The following is a 16,065-nucleotide window of genomic DNA, read 5'->3' as shown; positions in this document are numbered from 1 at the left end:
CAGTGTACCCACGATTAATTGTGCAGGTTACCTGTGTTTTGCCATAGACTTCTACTAGATTGGGCATTTTTGATGTGTTTTCTGAAAGCGCACCAAAAATCTTCCATGCTGCATCTTTGGTGCGCATTCACAAAACGCACAAAAAATGCCAGATCTAATGGCAGTCTATGGCAAAGTGTGGGTAACCAGCATGAGAACCGCAGGTACACTGTGCTGTAGAGAAACCGAAGTGGAGCAGTGTTATAGGGGCCTCAGGACATGTTGGACACCTGGTGTAAGGGCTGGTTTACACCACAATCCCTGCATTCACTGTGCATTTCTATGTGTGTGTTTACATGTGTTAGTAATGCAATTCTGGCATGTGTTTCTGACATTTGTTTATTATAATAATTTTTTAATAAGTTGCAATTACATGCGTTAATGTGCGTTTCAGTGTGGAAAAATGCAGCATGTTGTATTTTTTTAGGGCCCATTCACTAGGTTTGCCACCTTTTCTTCGAGCCAAACCTGACCACTTCAGCAGTGCATGGAAATAGATTTTTTCAGGGGGAACGCTGCCCATTCTGGTCTAAAGGGGAACTCTGATGTAAGGGGGTGTCCACTCACCAAAGCCCCCACTTACATATGAGTCCCACTTTAATCAGGGTTCCCAAAGTCCCCCTTACATCAGAATCCGCAGAGCACCCCTTACATCTGCGTCTCCCTTACCTTACCTTTTCTGAGGCACGGGATGCGGGGGGAAACACAGAGGGGTAGGGGCAGGAAGAGCAGATTGAGACCTCTCTCCTCTCCTGCCCATTGGGGGGAACTGAATTGGCTCATTTCCCCCCAATCTAAAGGGGAACTCTGATGTAAGGGGGTGTCCACTCACCAAAGCCCCCACTTACATATGAGTCCCTCTTTAATCAGGGTTCCAAAAAGTCCCCCTTACATCTGAGTGCCCCTTACCTTACCTTTTCTGAGGCATGGGATGCGGGGGAAAACACAGAGGGGTAGGGGCAGAAAGAGCAGATCGAGACCTCTCTCCTCTACTGTCCATTGGGGGAAACTGAGTTGGCTCATAGACACTTGGCTTAGACAGCTGCAGCCAGACCTCCGGACAATTGACAACCCTGGTTATTATGGTGTGCCCAGGCAAGGCCACTGATCAGACAGTACAGCCAGTCCTCCTGTACTGGGCCCAGGCCTCATCAGTTCAAAAGGGGGGCCCAGGCACCTGCCAAGCAGAAGGTCCAGCAGTACTGCCTTATTGCTTACACGTGCTTTACTTGTGCAGTGCTGCTTGCTTCTACTTTTCTTTTCTTCCTTTGGCTGCACTGCTGGAGGACCGGTCTTAGTATCTGTGCCCTTTTCTCCTGCTGTCTGGGACCCCTGTGTGCCTCATTCCCCCACAGTGCTGCCATTTTCCCCTCCGCTCCTCTCCTTCCGGCTGCTGCTGAGGACACACAGGTGGGTTATTTCAGGATGGTGAGCATGGGAAAACAAACCACCCGGAATGAACACCGTGAGCAATTGGGTGCACCTATTGCCTTTATGCTGCTATTCACTTGATGTCTTGTTCAACAGAGGTAACATTTCTGCCATGTTTGCAAAGCATAGCATTGCAGGTGTTGCATTTTAGCAAAAATATAATTTGATATTTTTGGAGGAGGCCCAGTCAGGTAGGCTTTATGGGGCCCTGTGATTTCTATCAGCAGTCCTGTGCCCAGGCATACCATGCACTTGGTGCTTGTGGTACTTAGTTACTTGGCAAGCCACAGTCTGGTCTGAATTATGTGTTTGGGTTTCAGATGATCTGAAACTTGGACACATGATTCTAAACCCGGACTGTCCTGGTGAATGCTGGTCTGTGCAGGGGCGGATCCAGGGGGGGGGGACAACGGGACAATTGCCCCCTCCGAAAATATCATTGATTGCAGTCCCCACCGAGTCTCTCTCTCTCTCACATCAGTATAATCAGCCGATCGGCGGCGCTGAGAGAGAGACTCTGTGGTCACAAGAAGATAAGATGGAGAGAGGAGGTGTGTGGAGCTGCGCCGCTGGCTAGTGTTCCTTTCACTGGTTGCTAACGCCTGTGCCGCCTGGCGTGTAGCAACCAGTGACATCAGTCACGTCGGAGGCTGGAGCCACTGCTGAGGAGGAGGAGAACCCCAGCATTCATAGCGCAGCCTTCTTCGTTCTCCGCCCCTGAGTGGGAGTGTTGGCTCCATCCATCTCCTCCCTCCATCTTCTCCACAGCACGGCGGGAACACAGGAAGAAGCAGTGACTGTATGTCACTGTCATCTGATGCTTCTGACTGCACCTGCAGACAGTGCAATTAACGGATCCCACTCATCTGCATTGCTTCTGCATGGGAGCCAATCCCCCGCACCAGAGCACCAAAATTATTATATAAAAGTGAGTAAAAGAATGAATGAATGTGAATTTGTAAAATTGCTAAATCTTGTGTGCCATACTGTCATTATTTATGGAAAACAAATGCTGACCTTTTAGTCTTGTTCAATCTAAACCCCTTCAGCTCCGGAAAGTTTTACCCCCCCATGAACAAGCCATTTTTTGCGATACTGCTTTGCGTTACTGTAACTGACTGACAATTGCGCGGTCGTGCAATGCTGTAACCAACTAAAATTGATGTCCATTTTTTTCTACTAACAGCACTTTCTTTTGGTAAAATTTTATATTTTGCAATATAAACATAGCGACAATTTTGAAAAAGAAAGCAATATTTTTAACTTTTTGCTATAAAAAAAGTCTTCCTCAATTTAGGCCAATATGTATTCTGCTTCATATTTTTGGTAAAAAATCCCAATAAATGTATATTGATTGTTTTAAACAAAAGTTAGCGCATCTACAAAATAGGGGATAGATTTATGCCATTTTTATTTCTTTTTTCCTAGTAATGGCGGAAATCAGTGATTTTTTTTTAGCAGGACTACAACATTGTGGCGGACAGATCGTACACTTTTTGGGGATCAGTGACACGAATACAGTGATCAGTGCTAAAAATATGCACTGTCACTTGTACTAATGACACTGGCTGGGAAGTGTTAACATCAGGGGTGATCAAAGAGTTAACGGTGTCCCTAACGGTGCTTGCTAACTGTGTGGGGATGGACTCACTAGTTGAACAGAGTGATCTGTGTTCCTGGTTAGCAGGAACACAAGATCACTCTGTTCATCTCTGACAGAGCGGCGATCTGCCTTGTTTACATTAGCAGACCGCTGTTCCATCTCTGTGGGGAGCGATTGCAGGTGGCCGGAGGACATCACTTCCCGCTGATTGGCTCCCCCTCTGGCCAATCAGCGCATGTGCCTTTGCTGGCTATTGCACAAATCGCGTACAGGTACACGTTATTTTCTGGCAGTGCCCCTCCCGAGACTAGACTCTGGATCTGCCCCTGGGTCTGTGGCAACCCTGCCATTCACACCAGAGGTAGTGGGATTCCCACTGTAAACAGTCTAAAATTCAGGTCATCCTATGGACATGGTTCTCGTCATTACAGCGCTTTCTTTCACACTGCAAACGCACGTACACATACAGAAACACAGCACAGTAGACATGTGCAATTCATTATGTTCCAAATCATTTTTCAACAAAATTTGACAAATTCCTTAATTCTGAATTATTCAAATTAACGAAAACCCATTTAACCGCTTCAGCCCTGGAAGATTTACACTTGGGGGAGAACCTCTAGGGCAGGGGTGGCCAACCCGTGGCTCTCGAGCCGCATGCGGCTCTTTGATCGGTTTCCTGCGGCTCTTGCGTTCGGGCTGGTTCATTCGGCTTTTGCGTTCGGACTGGGCCGATGGTTCAGTGGGCTGGTTTAGTGACAGGCAGCCCGAGTCTCTGCACTCCTCCGCTCCTCCCACACATCATCAGCCAATCAGGATGTAGTGTCCCCAGCCCACCACATTTGAATACATAGGCGCTGGAGTGAGGCTGAAGGGGGGCAGAGGAAGGAGAAACACGCTGTATCTGAAGCCGATGAGATACAAAAAGGTATGACCACAAGTGTGCAGGTTACTGATCTGTCCTCCCTCTGTCTTGCTCTGTACTTTTTTTTTTTTTTTAATAACTGTTTCACCTGAACACTGATAAGATCTGCTCAGCACATTCTCTGTCTATTGATAGTGTGACACACGGCTGGCTGTTAACCATTTCAGCTTCTTTTCACTTATTTATCCAGAGCTCTGTGTGTGCTGCATGCTTTCTGTGATGTTTTTTGGAAGAATTTACTGCTAGTTCAGGCTAGAAGACCCATTAACTGTTTATTGTTATCCTGACCAGTTCACTGTTTGTAAGACAATTTGTATTTTGGAAATTAGATGAGCTGCTGTCTTCTGTCACATGGATGTACTTTCAAAGGAAGATTACTGACTTGATGAAAATGACTGGCCTGTGTTCTTTGTAGTGTTAAAACAGTGTGTGCAGTGTGTGTGTGAAAGTATGTGTGTATGAGGAAGGGATGGGGTGATGTTCATGTGTGCCCATGCGTATGATGTGGCTCTTTGCGGTAACTCGGTAAAAAATGTGGCTCTTGGTCTTCGTCTGGTTGGCCACCCCTGCTCTAGGGGAATCTAGGATGGAAAAGGACCTGGGGGTCCTAGTAGATGATAGGCTCAGCAATGGCGTGCAATGCCAAGCTGCTGCTAACAAAGCAAACAGAATATTGGCATGTATTAAAAAGGGATCAACTCCAAAGATAAAATGATAATTCTCCCGCTCTACAAGACTCTGGTCCGGCCGCACCTGGAGTATGCTGTCCAGTTCTGGGCACCAGTCCTCAGGAAGGATGTACTGGAAATGGAGCGAGTACAAAGAAGAGCAACAAAGCTAATAAAGGGACTGGAGGATATTAGTTAGGAAAGGTTGCGAGCACTGAACTTATTCTCTCTGTAGAAGAGACGCTTGAGAGGGGATATGATTTCAATATAGAAATACCACACTGGTGACCCCACAATAGGGATAAAACTTTTTTGCAGAAGGAAGTTTAACAAGACTCGTGGCCACTCATTAAGATTAGAAGAAAAGAGGTCTAACCTTAAACTACGTAGAGGGTTCTTTACTGTAAGAGCGGCAAGGATGTGGAATTCCCTTCCACAGGTGGTGGTCTCAGCCAGGGGCATTGATAGTTTCAAGAAACTATTAGATAAGCACCCGAACGACCACAACAATTTTGACACATCTTTGGGACCATTGGCATTTATACAGCGATCATTGCTATAAAAATGGATTGATTACTGTAAAAATGTCACTGGCAGTGAAGGGGTTAACATTAGGGGGCAAGCAAGTGGTTAACTGTGTTCCCTGCTACGTGTTCTAGGGGGATGGGACTTGCTAGGGGAAGAAATTGATCGGTCTCTTCTCCCCTCAGAGAACCGGGATCTCTGTGTTTGCACACAGAGATCTCAGTTCTCGCCATGTCATGAGCGATCGCGGGAGCCCGGCGGTGATCACGACCGACGGGCACTCGCATTGGTTTCGGGGGGCAAGCAGCGGGCGTGCGCTCCTAGTGGCCACATATAGAAGCGACGTAACATAAAGGTGATTCACGCAGCCGAGCCATGTTGCTGCAGTGCAAATGTGGCGGATGGTCGGCAAGCGGTTAATGAATTTTTCCGAAAATTCAAAAATAAGAATGAAAATCCGAAAATAAGAACAAAAATACAACAATTTGAAAATCCAAAATAATAACTAACTAAAAATAATAACCATTACTAACTACTAAATTATAGGTATTGGAATTTCCTTTCAAATTTGGCTGTTAGTGACTGTAACGGATACGAATTTTTCCACATTATCCAAAATAACGAATGCTAATAACTTGGAATAACATTGGAAAAATTCGTAAGTTACGAAATTATCTGAACTTTATCCAAAGTTACGAATTATCTGAAATGACAAATGAATAAACGAATGGAACGCAACTAATTATTAATAATAAATAATAATAAATTATCTAAACATATGGAACGTAATAATTTAATAATAATAAATAATACAAAAATATTATTATTTATTATTAATAATTAGTTGCTTTCCATTCGTTTATTCATTTGTCATTTCAGATAATTCGTAACTTTGGATAAATTCGTTAAGTTCACTAACTAACAAAATTTGAAAGGAAATTTTTAATATCTAAAATGTAATAGCTATTATTTTATTTATTATTTCGGATTTTTGTTTTTTTCTAATTTTCAAATAATAATTTTCAAATAATTTTCAAATATTACATCTAAATGAATGGAACATAATGAATTTGCACTAATTTATTTGAAATAACTAATTTCGATCATAACGGATGACACAATAAACGACAAAAAAAAAAAAAAATGAAATGAAACAAACAAATTTTTGGGCAGCGCACATGTCTACAGCGCAGCACACATAAAAGCCCAAAGAAGGAAGTGAATAAAAAAAAATTGTGGAGAATAATACTTGGCTTTGTGTTTTACTTCAAATGACAGTTTGGCAGTAGGCAGTTACAGTTAAAAAAAATACAATGTAAAATTGACAAGGGACACCAAAAACTACAGAATAATGGTGTTGTGTTAACTTGCCCAAAAAATAAAAATAAAAAAATAAAATAAAAGCATAATAATATTATTCTTGATATCACTAGAAATAAAAATCCTTTGAAAAATCGTTAGTACAGAGCTTTCCAGAGCTAATCAGGACAGTTCATCCAATATTATTCTATCAGACATGCACGGAATTTTTTTTTCGTATTATGCCAGATCGCACGATTTTTGTTTAATCAGTACAGCTGTCATTCCAAAATACAATACAAATGCATTACAACACATGACATCACTTCTTATTTTTTATTCTATCGTACAAGAATTTTTGTGACTTTAGTAAACTCAGATTTGACGTGAGATTAGCATGCAAAAAAAAAAAAAAACGATTGTTTGTTGGATAATTGGCTTGTGTGTATACAGGGCATAACGAAAAAAAAATGTGTGCATATCTGATAGAATAATATCGGATGAACTGTCATGATTGGCTCTCGAAAGCTCTGTACTAATGATCCAATTATCGTACGATCGCTTGGAAAACAGTATTTTCCGTAGGGTTTTCTGATGGTGGGTAGGAGACATTACACACACGTCACTCTGTTATGTGTGGGAAGCCCTCTATGGAGTCAGGGTTATGTGTGAGGGGGCGGGGTCAGTGATGAGGAGGCGGGGCGGTGAGGGGGTGAGCCCCGCCCAGCAGAGGGAAGTGACAGGAAGTGATCTGTAGCTGTGTAGCATGGTGCAATGTTAAGTATCGCGCTGCACTGCACTGAGGACAGACATGAGTGAGAGCTGCTGAGCACCTAGGTGAGGAGTGACGGACGTACACGGGGAAGTGATCGGTGTGTGTGGGGGCGTCATCTCCGGGGAGATCACAGGAAGGATGGTGGCGGTGGGGGCCTCCTGTGTCCATTGATGATAAGGCCATGTGCTCCGCACAATGGATCCCATCTCCGGGACAGACACGTGTCCCGACACTCCTCTCCTCTCATTTAAAGGGGACATGCATGCTTATTGGCAGCACCGCAATACACGCTGTGTACACAGTGGGGCGCTGTACTGCAGTGTGCTTGGGGCTCTTCTGTACATGTGTTGGCACTGCCATGCTCCTTTTACACCTGAGCATTGTGCCAGTCCTGAGAGCTGTAGTAACCCAGACATTTATTATATGGTGGTGGCATTATTATTAGTATTATTATTTTAGATTTTTTTTCCTTTACTTGTTTATTGCAATTATTCATATTATTTATTTATATTTAATAATGATTATTATTATTCATGAATATTTATAAATTATTATTAATAATTATTTACTGTGGACATCTGGTTATCCTGCCAGTAAAGCCCGGTACACACCGGCTAGAAATGTGCCCCCATGTGTGTACAGCTGTCCGTTCAACAGAAGCCACTCTAACCAACGGCATGATGGGAAATCAGCACTTGGAGCCAATGGCTGCGAGCACCGATCAGTGTATTCTGTTGGAGGGGCAATAGGGCAGCAGGAAAGATCCCTACATCATGCATGTTGACTTTTTTTTTTTTTTTTCCCCCATAACAAAAACTGTCTGTGTATCCAGCTTCAGTGTATTGCTTTTCAAAAGAACAAGCTTGCTTGCAGATGTAGCAGTTAGAGCCGGTTCACACAGGGGCGACTCAGATCCTACTAGTCGCCTCAAGTCGCGCTACATGTCAAACTTATTAAAAAAATCCGGCGTGGGTTCCCCATCCGGGAGCATCCCAGGCCCTTAGATCTGGTATGGATTTTAAGGGGAACCCCCACGCCGAAAAAGACAGCGTGGGGGTCCCCCCCAGATCCATACCAGGCCCTTATTCGAGCATGAAGCCTGGCCGGTCAGGGTACATCCTACCCATTCACCTGGGGAAAAAATGTCAATAAAAAAACACAACACAAGTTTTAAAAGTAATTTATTAATCAGCTCCGCGGGTCTTCTGACGACTTCTCCGATCTGTCCGGCCTCTTCTCCCAGGCTCCTCCGCTGATTTCTTGCAGCTCTTTTATTAGCGGAGGAGCCCGGTCTTCTCCGTCTTTCTTCTTCCGATTTTGACCCAGCACTGTCTTCCGCTGTACTGGCTCGTGTGCGGCGACTTATGTGGCGACCTTGCCCCTTTATGACGTCACAGTCCCAGCATGCCCCGGTACGTGCTGTCATAAAGGGGCGGGGTCGCATGTGACATCACCTGGTGACCACGCCCTATACCTAATATAAGTCGCCGTGCACGTCGCACAAGCCAGTACAGCGGAAGACAGCGCCGGGTCAACATTGGAAGAAGGATGGAGGAGACTGGGCTCCTCGGCTAGTAAAAGAGCTGCAAGAAGACAGCGGTGGCGCCCGGGAGAAGAGGCTGGATACCAGGAGAAGGGGTCGTACAGAGCGGAGAAGTCGTCGGAAGAAGACCCCGGAGCTGATTAATAAATTACTTTTAAAACTTGTGTTGTGTGTTTTATTGACATTTTTTTTTTTTCTCCAGGTGAATGGGTAGGGGTACCCCTTACTCATTCACATGGGGGGGCGGGGATCCGGGGGCTCCTGGATTCCGATAAGCCCCCCGCCCACAGACCCTGACAACCAACAGCCAGGGTTGTCGGGAAGAGGCCCTTGTCCTCATCAACATGGGGATAAGGTGCTTTGGGGTGGGGGGCCACAGGGCGCCCCCCCCCATGTTGAGGGCACGCGGCCTGGTATGGTCCAGGAGGGGGGGCTCGCTCGTCCCCACCCCTTTCTGACCGGCCAGGCTTCGTGCTCTGATAAGGGTCTGGTATGGATCTGTGGGGGACCCCACGCCGTTTTTTCGGTTTGCTCCCGGAGGGGGAATTCATGCCTTTTTTTTTTTTTTTTTTTTTTTGGCGTGGAGTTCCCCCTTGAGAGCTAATTGTCTGATTGGCCACGGCCAAAGTCGCCTTGCCTGGGGCGACTTAAAATCGTGTTGCAAGTCGCCCCAAGTCATGTTGACAAGTCGTGTCCAAGTTGCCTACAAAAGTCATGTTGGAAGTCGTGTTGCCCCTGTGTGAACCGGCTCTTAGGAGGATGAGAGAAGCCATTTAACACTAGCAGGGGTGCTTAAAATGATCAGCTTTTATTTATCTTTTAAAAAAAAAAAAAAAAAAAAAAAAAAAATGAGGGGGGGGGGGGGAGGGGAATAACTTTTAGCTGTAAGGCGCCATTCACACCTGGACATTTCCGGAATGGCAGCAAAATGCAGGACGACTCGTGGGAGGCTTGTTCAAAAGAAGCTCCTGCATCATCTTTTTGGGCAACAAGATTTCAATGTTTGCAGCGCGCTTTCACGGAAAAAGATACAGTGCCCACTTGAGTCTCGCTGGCTAGTGTTGCAGAATTGCCAGTGCATCTCCCTCTGAAAAGTAACCTGTTGAAATTACATTCAACATGTTTTGTTTTTCAGCCAATGAGGAACTCTTTCTCGGTTCCTGACTGTTAGGTGGACCGATTGAGATTACCATTGCAAGGGGGTCTGTGTTCAAAATTGCGGTCCCTTGCGCCATGGCCTGGCAGCTTGTTGCCTGTTTGCTCCTGTCCCCTGGAGTTACCCACGAGGAAAAGGGAAAATGCTGGGAAATATTGTTCTACCCGTGTGTGTTTTTTTTTTTTTTTTTTTTTTTTTATGGACTGTGAAACCTCAAGGTGGTTAGCTAGTTAGAATGAGCTGTGGCAAAGGGGCAAATTCTCAGTGAATTCCTGCTTAGAAAAAAAAATGACTATCTTATAACACCCTAGAGAATAAAATGGCGGTCATTGCAATACTTTTTTTTTTTTTTTTCACACCATATTTGCTCAGCGGCCTTACAAGTGCGCACTTTTTCTGGAAAAAGTTCACTTTTTTATATATTTTTTTAAAATAAAAAAATAAGATAACAGTAAAGTTAGCCCAATTTTTTTTTTTTTTTTTTTTATTGTGAAAGATGATTATGCCAGTTAAATTGATACCCAACGTATCTAAATTGCGCTCTCTCGTGGAATAGTGTCAAATTTTTACCTTTTAAAAATCTCCATAGGCGATGTTTAAAAAATTCTACAGGTTGCATATTTTGAGCTACAGAGGAAGTTTAGGGCTATAATTATTGCTCTCACTCTACCGATCATGGCGACACCTCACATGTGTGGTTTGACCTATATATATATATATATATATATATATATATATATATATATATATATATATATATATATATATATAAATTCTTCTTTATTTTTATTTATTCACTGTTTTTTTTTTTTTTTTAAAGGGTCACTTTTATTTCTATTACAAGGTAATAGAAAAAAGCATGACAGGTCCTCTTAAATATGAGATCTGGGGTCAAAAAGTCCTCTGAGCTCATATTTGGACTAAAATGCAATAATAAAAAAAAAAATTGTCATTTGAAAAAATGTCACTTTAGAATGTATGGGTGGAAGTGAAGATATGTCGCTCCTGCCCTGCTATGGTATGGAGATGGGTGGGCCATCTTCCCCCTCACTCGTCTCCATACCATGGAAGGAGAAGGACCCGATCACCTCTGCAGTTACCGACGGCTCCGGTAATTGGCAGAGAGCACAGGAGGGGGGTTGGCACCTCTCCCGCCGCCGATAACGGTGATCTTATCCCGCCGCAGAGACCACCATTATCCTAAACACGACCAGCTCCTGAAGAGATGGATACCCATCTTCAAAGTGGCGATGTATATGTACAGGAGCCGGTTGGCAAGTGGTTAAACCAGACCTTCAGTCATTTTATTTTTATTTTTTTCATCTTTCCATCTATGAATCTTGTTGTTTTTAACTTTTGGATAGTAAAACATTTTTTTTCTGCCAATGAGAGCTGCAGAGCTGTAGGTGTGTGTCTGTGTAATTCCAGGAAGTATTTTCAGCTGCCCACAGTTAAAATGGTTGCAGCCAGACTCCCTTGAGGGGGATTTCTGCAGAATATTTGGCAATTAAAGTATATATAAAATAATATGCAAAGTGGTTGAAGAGAAGCTTCAGAATGGCAAAGGTGGTTTTTATTAGAAATGATGTGAGAAGACTGCAGTTCCTCTTTAAATGTAAGAATGCTCAGGGTGAAGAATCCCATTGTCGGCTGAACTTTGGGATGCTTATCACCTGTTGCTTGAAAAAGTACCTGAGTTTTCTTGGGGATGGGGGGGGGGAGAGAATAGACTTTTAGTGGGAGCGGCTGCTGATATGTGTATGCGTGTGTTTCAGACACTCCCATTATTAAAGGTGAATTAATGGGGAGAAAAAAATATTGTCATTCTTGTTGTCTAGCGGTGAGAAGTGCGGAGATATGCTTGACACAGTACCGCTCCTACCCCCCCCCCCCCCATAGTCTAGCGGTCTTGTGTGGTGGACTGTTCCTGACATCATCCCACCTGTAGACCAGCTCTGGACATGAGGCTGACTGGAACAGTCCATTGATGGATGTGGGGGAGCTCTGTTGTCTGGAGGATTGAAGGATCAGGTGAGTACAGCCTTTCTGTGTGCCGCTGGACAAAAGGAGCAGTTAACCTATGCAGTGTGGGCACAACCCTACTGTATGGGGGGGGGGAAAAAAAGAGTTCCGCTTTAAAAGTCCATGGGGCCAGCGAGGCACTATTCTGCACTACAAGGAAAATGTGCTAATAAAATGCCTTTACTTTCTTGCCTATGCTCACAGGAAGGGTCCATACAACACATCGGCTGGTGCAGGGTCACTATGATGCAATTTTTTTTTTTTTTTATTTTTTTTTTTTTTAACAAACTTTGAAATGTCGTTCACTAATTTCATTAGTCGGGTAGCGGTGCAAGGCAGGGGATTGCCTCACACTGTGCTGTACTGGAAGAAAAAAAATGGTGCAATAGTACTTTTTTTCAGGACCCACCACTGCAACAATATGATTGGACAATCTCCCTTGGATCTAACAACTATATAGTATGAGGGCCTGCCAGATTGATTAGATTAGGCAGTTCCTCATGATGGTCAAACGCTGCAATTTTATTATCTGATCTTTGTGTTGTTGATCAAAAATATTGCATCAGAAGCCAACTGAATAGCCAGAACCTCCGTTCTGATCAATTGCATGGTTAGATTGTAATGTGTATTTTGAGGCTAAGATCAACACTATAAAACCTGAGGACCAACTAAATAAACACTTCAAATAGTAAATGCAGTGGACCCTTTCTTTATGTATTTGATGTTGGATCTAAAGGAGATTGCACATTCTGATTGTATAGTGCTTGGTAAGCTTAAATGGGGACCATAGACCATTCAATCTGATTGCGTAATCTCCTTTTGGTCTATCGGCTATGCAACTGTCTGGATATAATTTTTAAAAGCATGCCCTCTTCAAGCTTTGGTAAATTTTAAAGATTGTACAGTTTTTATGTTTGGTTTGTTTGTTTATTTTTTTTGCACACTTGAAGACCAGGCCTTTTTCTGCACTTTTTTTTGCTAGAAATTTACTTAGCACCCCCCAAACATTATAACATTATATATTTTGTTAAAGCAGAGGTCTTGGAGAATAAATTGGTTAGTGTTGTAATTTTCTTTTGTCACCCGGTATTAGCATAGCAGTTTTTTCAAACGTAATTTTTGTGGGGGGGGGGTTCTTTTTTTTGTAAAATACAAAAGGTTGTGTTCCGCCAAGTAAAGTTACCAAACATGACACGCTTTATCACAGCGATGGCAAACCTTGGTAACCCAGATTTTTGGAACTACATTTCCCATGATGCTCAACTACACTGCAGAATGCATGAGCATCATGGGAAATGTAGTTCCAAAACATCTGGGGTGCCAAGGTTAGTCTTCACTGCTTTAACCACTTCAGCCCCGTAAGGATTTACCCCCTTCCTGACCAGAGCATTTTTTTGCGATTCGGCACTGCGTCGCTTTAGCTGACAACTGCGCGGTCGTGCGATGTTATACCCAAACAATTTACGGCTTTTTTTTTCCGCCATAAATAGAGCTTTCTTTTGGTGGTATATGCTCACCTCTGCAGTTTTTTATTTATTTTTTTTGCGTCTTAAAGGCCATCAATTTTGGAAAAAAAAAAGCAATTTTCTCCAGTCATCTTCCAGGACGGCACACCTGAGTAGGCCTGCCGTCCTGGAAGATTTCCTAGAAAAGACGTTACCGGTAAGTGTAACTGGTCATTTTCCTCCACAGTTTAGGCCAATATGGACTTTTCTACATATTTTTGGTGAAAAAAATCGCAATAATTGTATACTGATTGGTTTGCACAAAAGTTATAGCATCTACAAAATAGGGGATTTATGGCATTATTTTTTATTTTTCTTTTTTTCTTCTAGTAATTTTTATTATACACAATTTATATAGCACCAACAGTTTACGCTAAGGATGAGCCGAACACCCCCAGTTCGGTTAGCACCAGAACCTGTGAACAGACCTAAACTTCGTGTGAACTTTAGGACCCTATTAAAGTCTATGGGACTCGAACGTTCACAATCTAAAGTGCTAATTTTAAAGGCTAATATGCAAGTTACTGTCCTAAAAAGTGTTTGGGGACCCGGGTCCTGCCCCATGGGACATGGATCAATGCAAAAAAAAGTTTTAAAAACGGACGTTTTTTCAGGAGCAGTGATTTTAATAATGATTAAAGTTAAACAATAAAAGTGTAATATTCCTTTAAATTTCGTACAGGGGGGGGGGGTGTATAGTATGCCTGTGAAGGGGCGCATGTTTCCCATGCTTAGAACTGTCCCTGCACAAAGTGTCATTTCTGCAGAAAAAAAAATTCATTTTAAAATCACTCTCGGCTATAATGAATTGTTGGCTCCCGTAATACAGAGAACAGTCATTGATTTAAAAAAAAAATAAATAAATAAAGTGTGGGGTTCCCCCAAATTCAATTACCAGGCCCTTCAGGTCTAGTATGAATATTAAGGGAAACCTGCGTTACATCAGAGGGGGGGCGGGGTCACCCATACATCATTGGGGAAGCCCAGCTTTCCTCACTAGCGTCAGAGGGGGTGGTGACGGGTGGCCCCGCCCTCCGCATATAACAAACATCAGGCCGCCGGGATCCCCGCAGTGTCTCCTCCGTGGAGACAGAGAAGATGGATGGCTGTGCTGGATCAGATCAGCCATCGCTGGACCCCGGAGAGATGATCATACGTCGCTGGATAGCAAGAGTGGATTCCCACCGCTCGAATCTTCCTTTATTAAAAAAAAAAAAATAATAATTTTCAAAAATATGTTTGTCTTATTTAACTATTTTACACTTTCTTTGTGAAATGGTAGGGGTACTTTTGTACCCCCTTACCATTTCAAACCGGGGGGGGGTCTGGGTTTCCCCTTGTTAAAGGGGCTTCCAGATTCTGATAAGCCCCCCGCCTGCAGACCCCCACAACCAACGGCCAGGGTTGTGAGGATGAAGCCCTTGTCCTCATCAACATGGGAACATGGTGCTTTGAGGGGTCACAGACCCCCAAAGCATCCTTCCAATGTTGAGGGCATGTGGCCTGGTACGGTGGGGGGGCGCTCTCGTCTCCCCCCCCCCCCCCCTTTTCCTGGGGCCTGCCAGGTTGCGTGCTCGGATAAAGGGTCTGGTTTGTTAGGGGGACCCCCGCGTAAATTTTTATTATTTTTTTTGACGCAGGGTTCCCCTTAATATCCATACCAGACCTGAAGGGCCTGGTAATTGAATTTATTTATTTTTTTTATCAATGAGTGTATTACCGGAGCCGACAATTCATTATAGCCGCGAGTGATTTTAAATGAATTATTTTTCTGCAGAAATTACACTTTGTGCAGGGACAGTTCTAAGCACGGGAAACATGCACCCCTTCACAGGCATACTATAGACACCCCCCCCCCAGGTACGAAATTTAAAGGAATGTTTCACTTTAATCATTATTAATATCACTGCTCCTGGAAAAAACGTCCGTTTTTTTTAAACTTTTTTTTTTTCATTGATCCATGTCCCCTGGGGCAGGACCCAGGTCCCCAAACACTTTTTTTTAGGACAGTAACTTGCATATTAGCACTTTAGGTTTCTCCCATAGACTTTTACAGGGTGTTCCGCAGCTTTTCGAATTTGCTGCAAACACCCCAAATTGTTCACTGAACAGGCAATGTTCGAGTTGAACATGAGTTCGTCTCGAACCTCATCCCTAGTTTACGCAGTGCTTTACAATGTATAGGGGGACAACACGAGTACAGTACAGTTCAATACAAAAGGTAGATTAGGGCCCTGCTTGTAGAGCTTGCATTCTAAAGGGGGGTACAAAAGGTAATGGCTGTAGAGAATTGAGGGGGTGTAGTAATAGCGGCGATCTGTGTTTTTGTGTGTTGTTGTTTTTTTTTTTTGTTTTTGTTTTTTTAATCATGACTGTGGCATTATGGCAGACACTTTTGGCACTATTTTGGGACCATTGACATTTATACAGTGATCAGAGCTACAAATAGCCACTGATTACTGTATAAATGACACTGTCAGGGAAGGGGTTAAACATTAGGGGGTGATCAAAGGGTTAGGTGTGCTCTAACTGGGGGGGGGGGCTCACTACCACATGACAGAGATTGCTGCTCCT

The 16,065-nt window shown here is 43.5% G+C and overlaps 1 protein-coding gene across 1 annotated transcript in view; it reads left to right on the top strand.

Moving 5' to 3' along the window:
- The first annotated feature begins 7,180 nt into the window (after positions 1-7,180).
- Positions 7,181-16,065, top strand: part of CDK4 (cyclin dependent kinase 4) — a 104,127-nt gene continuing 95,242 nt past the window's right edge. The window contains exon 1 of the mRNA XM_077483654.1: positions 7,181-7,327. The gene's annotated coding sequence lies outside the window, so the exon portion shown is untranslated. The remainder of the gene's footprint in view (positions 7,328-16,065) is intronic.

Source organism: Lithobates pipiens, unplaced genomic scaffold, assembly GCF_037356315.1.
Source record: "Lithobates pipiens isolate NorthernLeopardFrog02 unplaced genomic scaffold, aLitPip1_a1.2 Scaffold_16, whole genome shotgun sequence".
Classification (NCBI taxonomy): domain Eukaryota; kingdom Metazoa; phylum Chordata; class Amphibia; order Anura; family Ranidae; genus Lithobates; species Lithobates pipiens.
This window is presented reverse-complemented; position numbering and strand designations above follow the sequence as displayed.